The 10,013-nt window shown below is 44.8% G+C and overlaps 1 long non-coding RNA gene across 2 annotated transcripts; it reads left to right on the top strand.

The window, feature by feature from the left end:
* The first annotated feature begins 312 nt into the window (after positions 1-312).
* LOC121032795 (uncharacterized) lies at positions 313-9,611 on the top strand. 2 transcript variants are annotated; one of them, XR_005791482.1, is made up of 2 exons: positions 313-2,692; positions 9,057-9,611. It is a non-coding gene; the product is annotated as an uncharacterized LOC121032795 (long non-coding RNA). The 2 variants fall into 2 exon arrangements; XR_005791481.1 differs by lacking the exon at positions 313-2,692 and adding an exon at positions 8,179-8,533.
* The last annotated feature ends 402 nt before the right edge of the window (positions 9,612-10,013 follow it).

Genomic DNA, 10,013 nt, shown 5'->3' with positions numbered 1-10,013 from the left:
GGGTGGTGGGGGTTGTATTTTTTGTTTGGTTTTGTTTGGCATGAGGCACAGCAGCAGGGTCTCTGCGCTCTGGTCCAGAAGTTGTAGCCGGATTCTCGCACAGGGAGTCGTGACATGAGGCTTTTCTTTCCGGGAAGCGACTTTATTCCTGCCGGTAATGCCCAGATGGGTTCGTACCCAAAGAGCTGAGCCCCGAATGCCACCTGGCGTAGTTTTTCAATATATTTTTTACTTCTTTGTCTCCCATATCTGGTAGCACGCAAACATGGAGTCTGATTAAGTGGTCTCATGTTACAAGGTCATGAGGGATGTTGTCACGTGGGCATATAGCCAGGTTGCCTTGAAGTTTGTTTTTTTTTTCTTAAGGAGGGGATCCTACCACGTTCCCCCCTTTAATGCTCGGACCCCTCTATTTAGGGTCCAAGAGCATGATCTTGGTTTAGAGGTTTATATTTTTATAACATCATTACACGAGTGGCCCTCTTTTTTTAAATTATGGCTCAGTGAGACTGGAGGCTGACCGTACCACCAGTGGACCAAAGGAGGGTGAGATTAAGCACCCTCCTAAATGAGGAGGAGCATTGACTTCCATGAGGGTTTTGGATCCCCAGAGAGTTGAAAAACATCCTCCAGATAACTTGGCGGGGTTCCAACCGGTCCAGGTCCGGACGGGGACGTGAGCAACCTTTTTTCTTTGATCTGTGATCTCCTCTAGGACTCTCCCGTCATCATCTCTCTGTGGGCAACAGGTGCTCAGGTTAAGGTTTCCACAAACACCTCTCTCAGAAGCAATCAGGTAATCTAAGGCCAAGTAATCTCGATAGATGGCGTTGAACATTTGGGTTTGCTGCTTGGCTGGTAAGTTAAGGCTTCTGGCAGTTTCATTGGTTATAATTTCTATTAACTGCTTGCAGTCTGAGTATGCAGTTTAGCACGTAAATGGGGTGCGGCCATCCTCTGCCGAGGTGGCAGGCCCATAATACTGGATTATATGCTCGGGAGGCCATCTATTATCGTTTTAACTGTTAATTTTTAAGGCACGCTGCTTTCTTTGAGTCTCCCCGTGCCCATACATTTGGACTCCCAAATGTTTCCCTCTGGCAAGTGGGAGCAGGAAGAAAGATGGACGAAGAGTTCCCAACACATATGACCCTGACCAGACTGAGGAAAGTACCGCATAGGCTGTCCTTTCATATACCGAGCATAGTTCACCTGGGACCCACCATTTGATGGCTGCATTGACATTGTCTCAGGCCTCTCGGAGATGATAGAAGTCAGAAGAGGAGTGGGGATCTGGTTCAAGGTGATCTGGGGGTCCCCCACCATTGGGTTTTCTGGGCAGTCGAGTTATAAAATCTTTGGCCTAGGCATGTTAAAGTTTTTAACAAAGGCGACGATGAACTTTTTCCCCACAAGGCAAGACGGTTTTTCCCAATAATTGAGTTTTTGAGAAGCCAAACCCCGGTAGTAGAACTGGGGTATTTTGCTTTAGTATAAGGTTTGTGGGAATCTAATTTTCTAGTCTCTTATCGCCACTGTTTCCCCGTGTTGGTACCAACGAAGCATCCTGTCCACAAAAGGAGGGTGAGTGTTAACAGCCAAGGCGGCCTCAGCCAATCCTATGACAAAGAGTAGAGCAAGAATCACAATAATAGTGGGCAACAAGGCGTGACAGTGCCTCACAGCAAGGAAGCCTATAAAAATACGGACCGTCTTTTGTTTCATTGGACCGTCGGTTGGTTCCTCAAGCTTCTGCCGTGCGTAGATCAGTCAGCTTCCGGAGGGACTGAAGCAGGACTGTGGTCTCCCGGGGCCTCTGGAGTTGCAGAACCTTCCGTGTGGTCAGCTTGCACGGCGTGGATGGATCAGGAAGGCACTCCCAGTTTCGAGATGCCGGCTTCACTCTGCCGTAGTGAACCCAGGGACCCGCTTCGGCTACTTTCCTGTGTAGGGGTGGACAAAATGACAGTGAACGGTCCTCTCCAGAGGGGTTTAAGGGGTTGGACACTCCACTCCTTCACCCATACAGCATCTCCTGGTTTAAAGGGGTGAGTGTCTGTGGTCAGACTCACAGGTAATCGCTCCCTGACCCAGCGGTGTAAGGTGGTTAGGGTAGAGGCAAGGGCTCACATCTGTTGTCTTAGGGTTAGATTGCCTGTCTCATTTAGGTCCCCCCCCCCTTATGCCCTTGATAATGGGGGGAGGGTGCCCATAAAGGATCTCATAAGGGGAGAACCCGTCTGCTCCTTTAGCCTCCCGCCTGCAGCTGCCGTCTGCCTCCCTGAAGGCCCCTTCTCTCTCCCTGCCTAATGTTCACCCTTTCCCTATTCATTGCTCCCCTGGAACAGGGCCTGTGTCTGCTGTGAGGGAACAGGGACGATGACTGTCCTGGCTTCTTCAAGCTGATAAGGGACGGTGTAAGGGTACAGCAGTTAGAGTCTACCCAAGGGTCGGTCGAGTGGTCCCCCGTGTGGTTTCACAGGAAGGCTGGCGGGCATGAGGCGGCATCACCATCAGCAGACACAAAGGGAAAAACGCAAAGTGAAGATTATACGGACCAACAAGATGGCATCTTAAGATAATGTCTACAGTTTGCAAACCTGTCAGACAACCTAGGAGAGACCCTGACTTCGCAAACAACGTAGGTCAAGGACTCTCTCGTTAACCCAGGTGATGGAGAAGCAGGCGAGCAGTAAGTAATCAATGGTGGCCCTATTTCTGAGAGTTTGGCCCTAACTTAATTAAAAAAAAATTTTTTAAGCATCTGATGTTTGTGAGGTGTTATTTAGAGTTTTGTTGAGTATAAGCAGACAGTCTGCTTTATTTTGATGTATAAAACTTTTAGGTAAATTTTTAGCAAGCCAAACCTGGGTATTATTTTACAAAGCGGAATTTGTGTTACGTTTTGTGCCTTTTCTGTCTTGTAGAGGAAGGCCTTTACCCAATTAGTAAAAAGCATTAACCCATACAGATGTTGGAATGTTTTGTTTCGGTTTTGTTTTTTTACCTTGGCATCTGAGTGAGACCTAATCGTTAGTCTTTCCTGGATAGTCTCCAGTTTCTTGATTGTCTGGGAGAGCAAGTTTGTGGTTGGAAGGATTATTTCTAAGACATACTTCACAGCCTGATTACTACGTGCAGAACTGTCCTTGACGAATTTTTTTAGTAAACATCCTTTGGGCCATTTGATAAATTTTGTCCCTCCCTAAATGAAAGGCCTGATGCTGTGTTTTAACAATCTTTTAGCTCTGTGAGCTTGGTAATGGTAATTGCCCTGCTCTGTTTGTAACCATTCCAGGGGCTGGAGACAGTGTCTAGAAGTCAGACCCCAGTTTATTTGGGGGGAGAGAGTAGGTGGGATTGAGTCTCCTTCAATAATTGATATAGCAGCAACTATTTTCCTGAGCCCAGGTACCTATAGCCTACAATGTCCAGTAATTTTCAAAAACTCATATAATTGTTTATCTGTCCTGGAATTAGTAGCACCATAGTCCTCATTTCATTATACTGTTGCTTTCTAGCAAGGGCGTAAGGCTCTCTGGCATTATCAGGAAAGAACGAGAAAAAATTAGGTTTCTCCATATACATCCCAAGGGCTGAGAGAAAAATTTAGTTAGAAGTTTTTCGAAGATGTCTCTAATCATCATGCTGGATTTGGATAGTTGGCCTGGAGTGGAAAGGGTGACAGAAAAGGTAGCTCTGGTGTTAAGGAAATCAACCAGTTTTCCTTCTATATTTAGAGTTACCCGAGGCTCTGGGTTTGATATACAGTTGGTTTAGGGGTGGTTTAACCATGAAGAGCCCCAGGCCCCGGTTAGTCCCTTCCAGGGACATTGGTTATCTGAGCCGTGGCAGATAGAGGTCCCCGAGGGCATTCAGATCTCCAGCAATTGTCTCCACAAAAGGGGCAGGGTTTACGCGGTTTTCATTTTGGTTGTCCCCTTTGAGGAAGTTCTCATTTTAGTGCTCCGAATGGCCATATAAATGGCACTTGGTGCCAGGACCTCGGGAAGTCCCATCTGACATGGTATATATATAAGGCCACAGCTGAGGCCTCAGATTTTTTTTTAAGCTTCCTTTTCTGTTTTGTTTGTAATATACCCAACTGGCAGCTCGAAAGCGCTCCTCCAGGGTCCCTTCAAGGCCAACAGCCAAGTTTTGCATTTTCTCTTAGTGTCTAGGGCTGATTGACAAATTTGTCCTTTAAAATCATCTCAGCCGTAGGGGTGCCAGGGTAGTAGCCATGTATTTAATGAGAACCTCCCTCAACCTCTCCAGCAAGGCCATTGGGCTTTCATTTTGTGTTTGTAAAATAGTGGCTAATTTGGCATAATTTAAGGGCTAAATCTTATATTTCCTTAATTTTTTTTTTTTTTTTAAATATATAGATTGAGGACCCGAGGAGGAGGAGGTTGAGGTGGGAGACTTCCTTTCCTCCTTTTCTAGGTCGGTTTTGGGTACAGGTATGGGGCCCTTAATTTCATCCCCTCCTGATTCCTGGACTTTAGAAAGGGTTGCCATTAAATTGGGATCCACCTTACACTGCTTACATGTATCTCGCTTTTTTTTCTTAAGGCCCCAACACAACGAACAGAGGGGAATTCTCCCCCATTTCCCTTCACATTTGCAAAACACGTCCAATTGTAGGATGGTATTGTCGTTGATAATTTCCTCTGGCAGTCAGGTTCCCTCTTCCAATTTGTACTGGGGCCAAGCCTTTGGGCAAAAGCAAATGAATTATAATGCATTCCAAAGGAGTAATGGCCTTGGCTGGGGAATTGCGCATCTCTAGGAAAAAGGAAGAAATTGTCCCTTATCTCAGTTTCCTATAGCTGGCCAGGAGAAGCCTCATCTCCTAGCCCTTCATTTTGGCTGGCTATGTGACTGGCAGCCAGAAGCCCTGTCAGGCTCATGAGGTGCTGGGAGTAGTCATTCTTACCCAGGCTTCACCCTACCTCTGAGAGCTGGCCTGGTCTTTCCTGTTTTTTCTTCTTACCCCTTCCCTTCTGGCCAGTAGGACCTCGGGGGTATGGACTGTGACCAAGCAAGATTTTCCTGGCTGTCGTAGGATGCACTAATTTTATTTTGGTCCAACAGAAACTTACATATTGATCATTGGCCGTTGAGGGAGGGAGGGGGTTAAAGAGCCAGAGTCGAGGTCTATTCTCTTCCCCTGCCTTTCTCAACAATGCCCACAGAAATAAGTTTCATCTATGTGGGTATCCATTTTTGGCATACAGTGGGCTAAGTTTAGTAAAATGGCTCCCAGGTATCTTAGTAAAAGCTCTTTATATATTGTCTATCCCTCCTACGGCAGAGGCATCCAGTCCTCTGCTGAACAGGAACAACACAAAAGTCAAGGATTTGGAGGCCAGCACCAAGGGTACTGCCATCACTTTTCCCAGCCTTTTGACCAAAGGGTGAGGAATTTTAATCTTAACCCCGTGTATTTTTAAAATCCATTTATTTTAACCTTAGTCCGCCCTGACTACACATAAAATGTCTTTTTAAAGATTTTCCTTCACGAACCTTCCACAGCTTTTCTTTGCATTTAGATTTGGTCCCAAGCCATTTCTCTCCAAATAACTAGTCTCATTTAGGACAAAATTACTTTCTTTTACCTTCAACCAAAAATACATCTCCAGTTCTTATACGTTCATATATCCTACTTTTTTACACACAGAGTTATTTTTCTTATTTTTATCAGTTTTAACTATAGTTAGCAGAATTTTAACTCTTAGAAGCCTTAGTCTCCTGTGAAAACTAAGTAGTAACCAATTGTGAACTCTATGTTACTTTAGAATTTTTTAAATGGCAAACTTATGAATCCATTAAGCACAAAGCATGTTTTTCAACAGTTCGAAATATCCTTAGTTTTTTGCAACAAATCAAAAGCACAGACCCACATCTAGTAATTAGTGCTTTAGCCTCTTATCTCATTAGATACCCAATGAATTTAATCTCAATTTATCATGCAGGCAAAACTTTAACCTTTTAGGTTACCAAGGACTTTGAAAGCTATCTGAACAATTATCCATGACTTTGAGACAGACACAATTAGCCATCACTTTAAGTCATCCTTTCGTTAACAAATTGAAACGGAGGTAACTTGAGCTCATTTGACCTTCAGCAAATCTAGGTAGAATAAAAGGGTTTTTTTTTCAATGTTGATAAACATTGTCTATCTCAAATCAGCAAACTTAAATTAGCTTAAATACATTTTACTTGAGTCCACCTAAGACAGTTTGTTCCCCATGATTAATTTTTACCTGGAACATTGGTGGGGAAATCTGACTTTGGGGGACTTCACTCCTCAACATCTAGGGGGGAAGGAGGAGCCGGTTCTGCAGGCCGCCCCCCAGGTGGTGCAGAAACAGGAGGGAGGGAAGGAAAGGCAGAAGAGACGAGGTACCAGCAGAAGGCAGAGAAAGAGAATTCCCAGTTTTAAATCTTGTCAGCTCAGACAAAGGAGCAGACTCCAGGTTTCCTTTGTTTTGTTCTCCACCGGTGCAATTAGGCAGTGCATGTCAGTCTGGAGAAGACAGGGAATTTCCCCGAAACAAAAGGAGTTTTGGCACCTGCTTGGGAATGCTCCTTATAGTCCCCGTTCTGAAATAGAGTAACCAGAGACAGTGGCTCTAATTATCATAGTCATTGACCCAGGAAATGAAGGAGAGACAAGTCCCCACACAGTCACATGGCGACTCCAACCTGCCGCCCAGTGCCCAACGCTTTAGAGATGCAGCTTCATTCCTCATCCCTTGTGGAATTATTACGGCAACCCTGGGAGGTGATCAGGCTCCCCTTCTGCCTCTCATGGGCAGGTCTGCCAAAATGAACCGGGTTCTTACCAGTCTGATGGCAGCGACCTGAGCTGATTCCTGGGCCACACAGGTCCTCGCCCCCAAGTGCCTGAAGGGTTAATCTCTTGCAGGTCAAGCGGTCCACCTCTCCCAGGGCCCTGCAGTTTGAATCCCTGGTGGCAAAGTAGGTGTAAATGCACTGTCTCTGAATCCCGGACGAGCCCCCAAGTAATGTAGCAGGATTCTCACACACAGAGTTGTGACCTTGAGACTTTTCTTTATAGGAAGCAACTTTATTCATGTTGGCATTGCTCAGTTGGTTTTGTACCCAAAGAACTGAGCCCCGAATGCCACGTGGCATAGTTTTTTTATATGTTTTTAACTTCTGTGTCTCCCATATAGGGTAACACACAAACATGTAGTCTGATTAAGTGATCTTGTGTTACAAGGTTGTGAGGGATGTTGTCTCATACACATATAGCCAAGTTACCTTGAAGTTTCTTTTTTTCTTTCCTTAGGAAGGGGACCCTACCACCAAGTAGTCCAGTGTCCCATGCCCAGCCAGAGGGCAGCCGTCTCCAGGGGAAGCCTGCCCAGGGAACTTTGTCTACCCTGAGTTGCCTAATGGAAAAATACTGCATCTCTGCTTTCTGATCTGCAGTTATTTTATTGTAGCAAAATACACACTACATAAAATGTACCCTCTGAACCACTTAAAGTGTATAATTCGGTGGTATTCAGGGCACTCACTACCCAGTTCCAGAACATCTTCACCCCACAACAAAACCCCTACCCATTCAGCAGTCACTCCCCTTCTCCCTGTCGCACCCCTCCCCACCCCCAACTGCAGCTACTGGTGTGTTCTCTGTCTCCCCGGATCTGCTGGCTCTGGACATATCCCAAAAGAGGAATCATTACAGCATGTGGCCATTGGGATCTGGTGGGATCTGGCTTCTTTCATGTGGCAGAGTGGCTTTGAGGTTCATCCACATGGTAGCGTATGTCAGTGTCTCATTCCCTTTTCATGGCTGAGTGATATTCCGCTTTTGGAGAGACCACACTGGGTTTACCTACCCACCCGCTAATGGACATTTTGGTTGTTTCTGCCTCCGGGAGATTGTTCATAGAGCTGCTAAGAACATCTGTGTGCAAGTGTTTGTTTGAACACCTGTTTCCAATTCTTTTCAGTACATACCTAAGAGTGGAATGTCTGGAGCATATGTTAACTCTTGTTTCATTTTGTGACGAGCTGCCAAACCATTTTACACAGAAGCTGCCCATTTGCAGTCCCCCCAGCAGTGTTATGAGGGGGCCAGGTTTTCCACATCCTTGCCAGCATTTGTTATTTTCCATTGTGTTGGTGTAAAGTGTATCTCGCTGTGGTGGTTTGTTTTTTTCTTAAGTAGGCTCCACACGTAACGTGGGGCTTGAGACCCTGAGCTTCAGAGTCGTGTGCTCCACTGACTAAGCCAGGTGGCTGCCCCTCACTGTGGTTTTGACTTGCGTTTCCTCACGGCCAGAAGATGTTCCACAACTTCTCCTGTGCTTCTCAGCAATTTTGAAAAGCTGCTGTTTCATCACATTTAAAGGTCATTTGAGAGAAAATTAATTTAATTTGTGCCACTGTTTCTTTTCACTATTTTTTTTCTAAAAGACAAGAAGTTAAGTCCTTTCATGTTGAGGACTTTTTCTCAAAGCAGATACGTATTTATTGGAACCATGAAGGAAAGGTAAGAGAATGCCTTCCACTGAGCAGTAGCCAATTTTGTAAAAATCCTGGACATTTTATTACCCGAACAGTTGACTACACATTTTCTCAATTTCCAGGAAAGGAGCAGAAAGGCTTTCTTTTATCGTGTGTTTTCCAGCCTTGTCCTGTGTAGTACCTTCCCCTGCAAGAGAGCAATCAGCAGATCTATAAATTTGTAGTCTATAAACCTGTAATTAGCATGCACGGAAGTCGTCTCTGCCATTCTAGAAATGCCACTGGCATTTTCTCTCCGGTGGCTTCATGCCATGCCTGTTCTCTGTTTTCCAAGGCAGGGAATAAATATGCAATTTTACCTTAAATAATAATTGAACAAATCAAGAAGATAAACAGGCTACTTAGGTTTACAACACACACACATCCACTCATGCTCATCTCTCGAACAATGGAGAGATTGCAGGTGGTACCTGAGCGTGGGTGACCAACTGCCTCGTCGCAGTGCACACGTGTGTGTTATTAATAGGACATTCGCTTTTGCTACCTAGGACCGCTTCGTTTTTCTTTGAACACTATGGAAGGGATATCAGTAAGAAGAAAGTTCTTGCACCAGGAAGACCAAGAACTTTCTACCTTGGGATGAAATGCCACCTGCAGGCTCCTGCTCAGAACACAGTGCAGCTAGGAGAAGGCCAAACCACGACAAGACCACGTGCAGGTGCCCAGGGCCACACTGAGACCAGGACCAGACCCTGAGCGATGGGGCCAGCTAGGAAGTGGGTCTTCCTGCCTCACAGAAGGTGGGCTTTCCAGATGGTAATGCCCAGGATCTGTGAGTGGGCAGCAGGGTGTGGGGGAGGAGGCAGTGGCTGCTTTTTATGCCATCAAGTTCAAGGAGTTTCTAACACACCGGTAGCAACTATGAGGGGAAATTGACGTATTTATAATGTCTTTGAATACACAGTCTTTCTGGTGTTTACACCAAAGTCTTCTTTATGCCCCTAAAATGGTATTTTCTTCATAAAGGATATACACGTCTCTTACTAAATTTATTGCTAAGTATTTTGTTGCTAGTTTGCTATTATAAACACCATTTCTATCAATTACATTTTCTAATCATTTGTTGCTTCTTGCAAAATGGCTAAATTTTATATTAATTATAATTAATTCTTGATTCTTTTTTATTCTTTAATCCTCTTGGTTTTCTAAATCCTAAATTCTTTCCAGTTTTCTACATATGTGATCATATTACTAAAAAATAATGACTGTTTTATTACTTGCTTCCCATTTTTACCATTTTTTATTTGTCCCTCTTACATGGTGGTATTGTCTCTCACTTCCATGCAGTTCGGCGGGGACTCCTTCTGGCCTGGCGTCCTATTCCCCGTTAGCCTGCTGTTTTATTTGGTTCCCTTTTCCTGCATTTCTATTTTCCGTTGGATTTATCAAATTCTCTTCAGTCCCCTGTCTTCTCTCTCCTGGTTGGGAAGTTACAGTTAGTATTT

The sequence above is a fragment of the Herpailurus yagouaroundi genome, unplaced genomic scaffold (genome assembly GCF_014898765.1).
Source record: "Herpailurus yagouaroundi ecotype Mexico unplaced genomic scaffold, PumYag 142, whole genome shotgun sequence".
NCBI lineage: Eukaryota > Metazoa > Chordata > Mammalia > Carnivora > Felidae > Herpailurus > Herpailurus yagouaroundi.
This window is presented reverse-complemented; position numbering and strand designations above follow the sequence as displayed.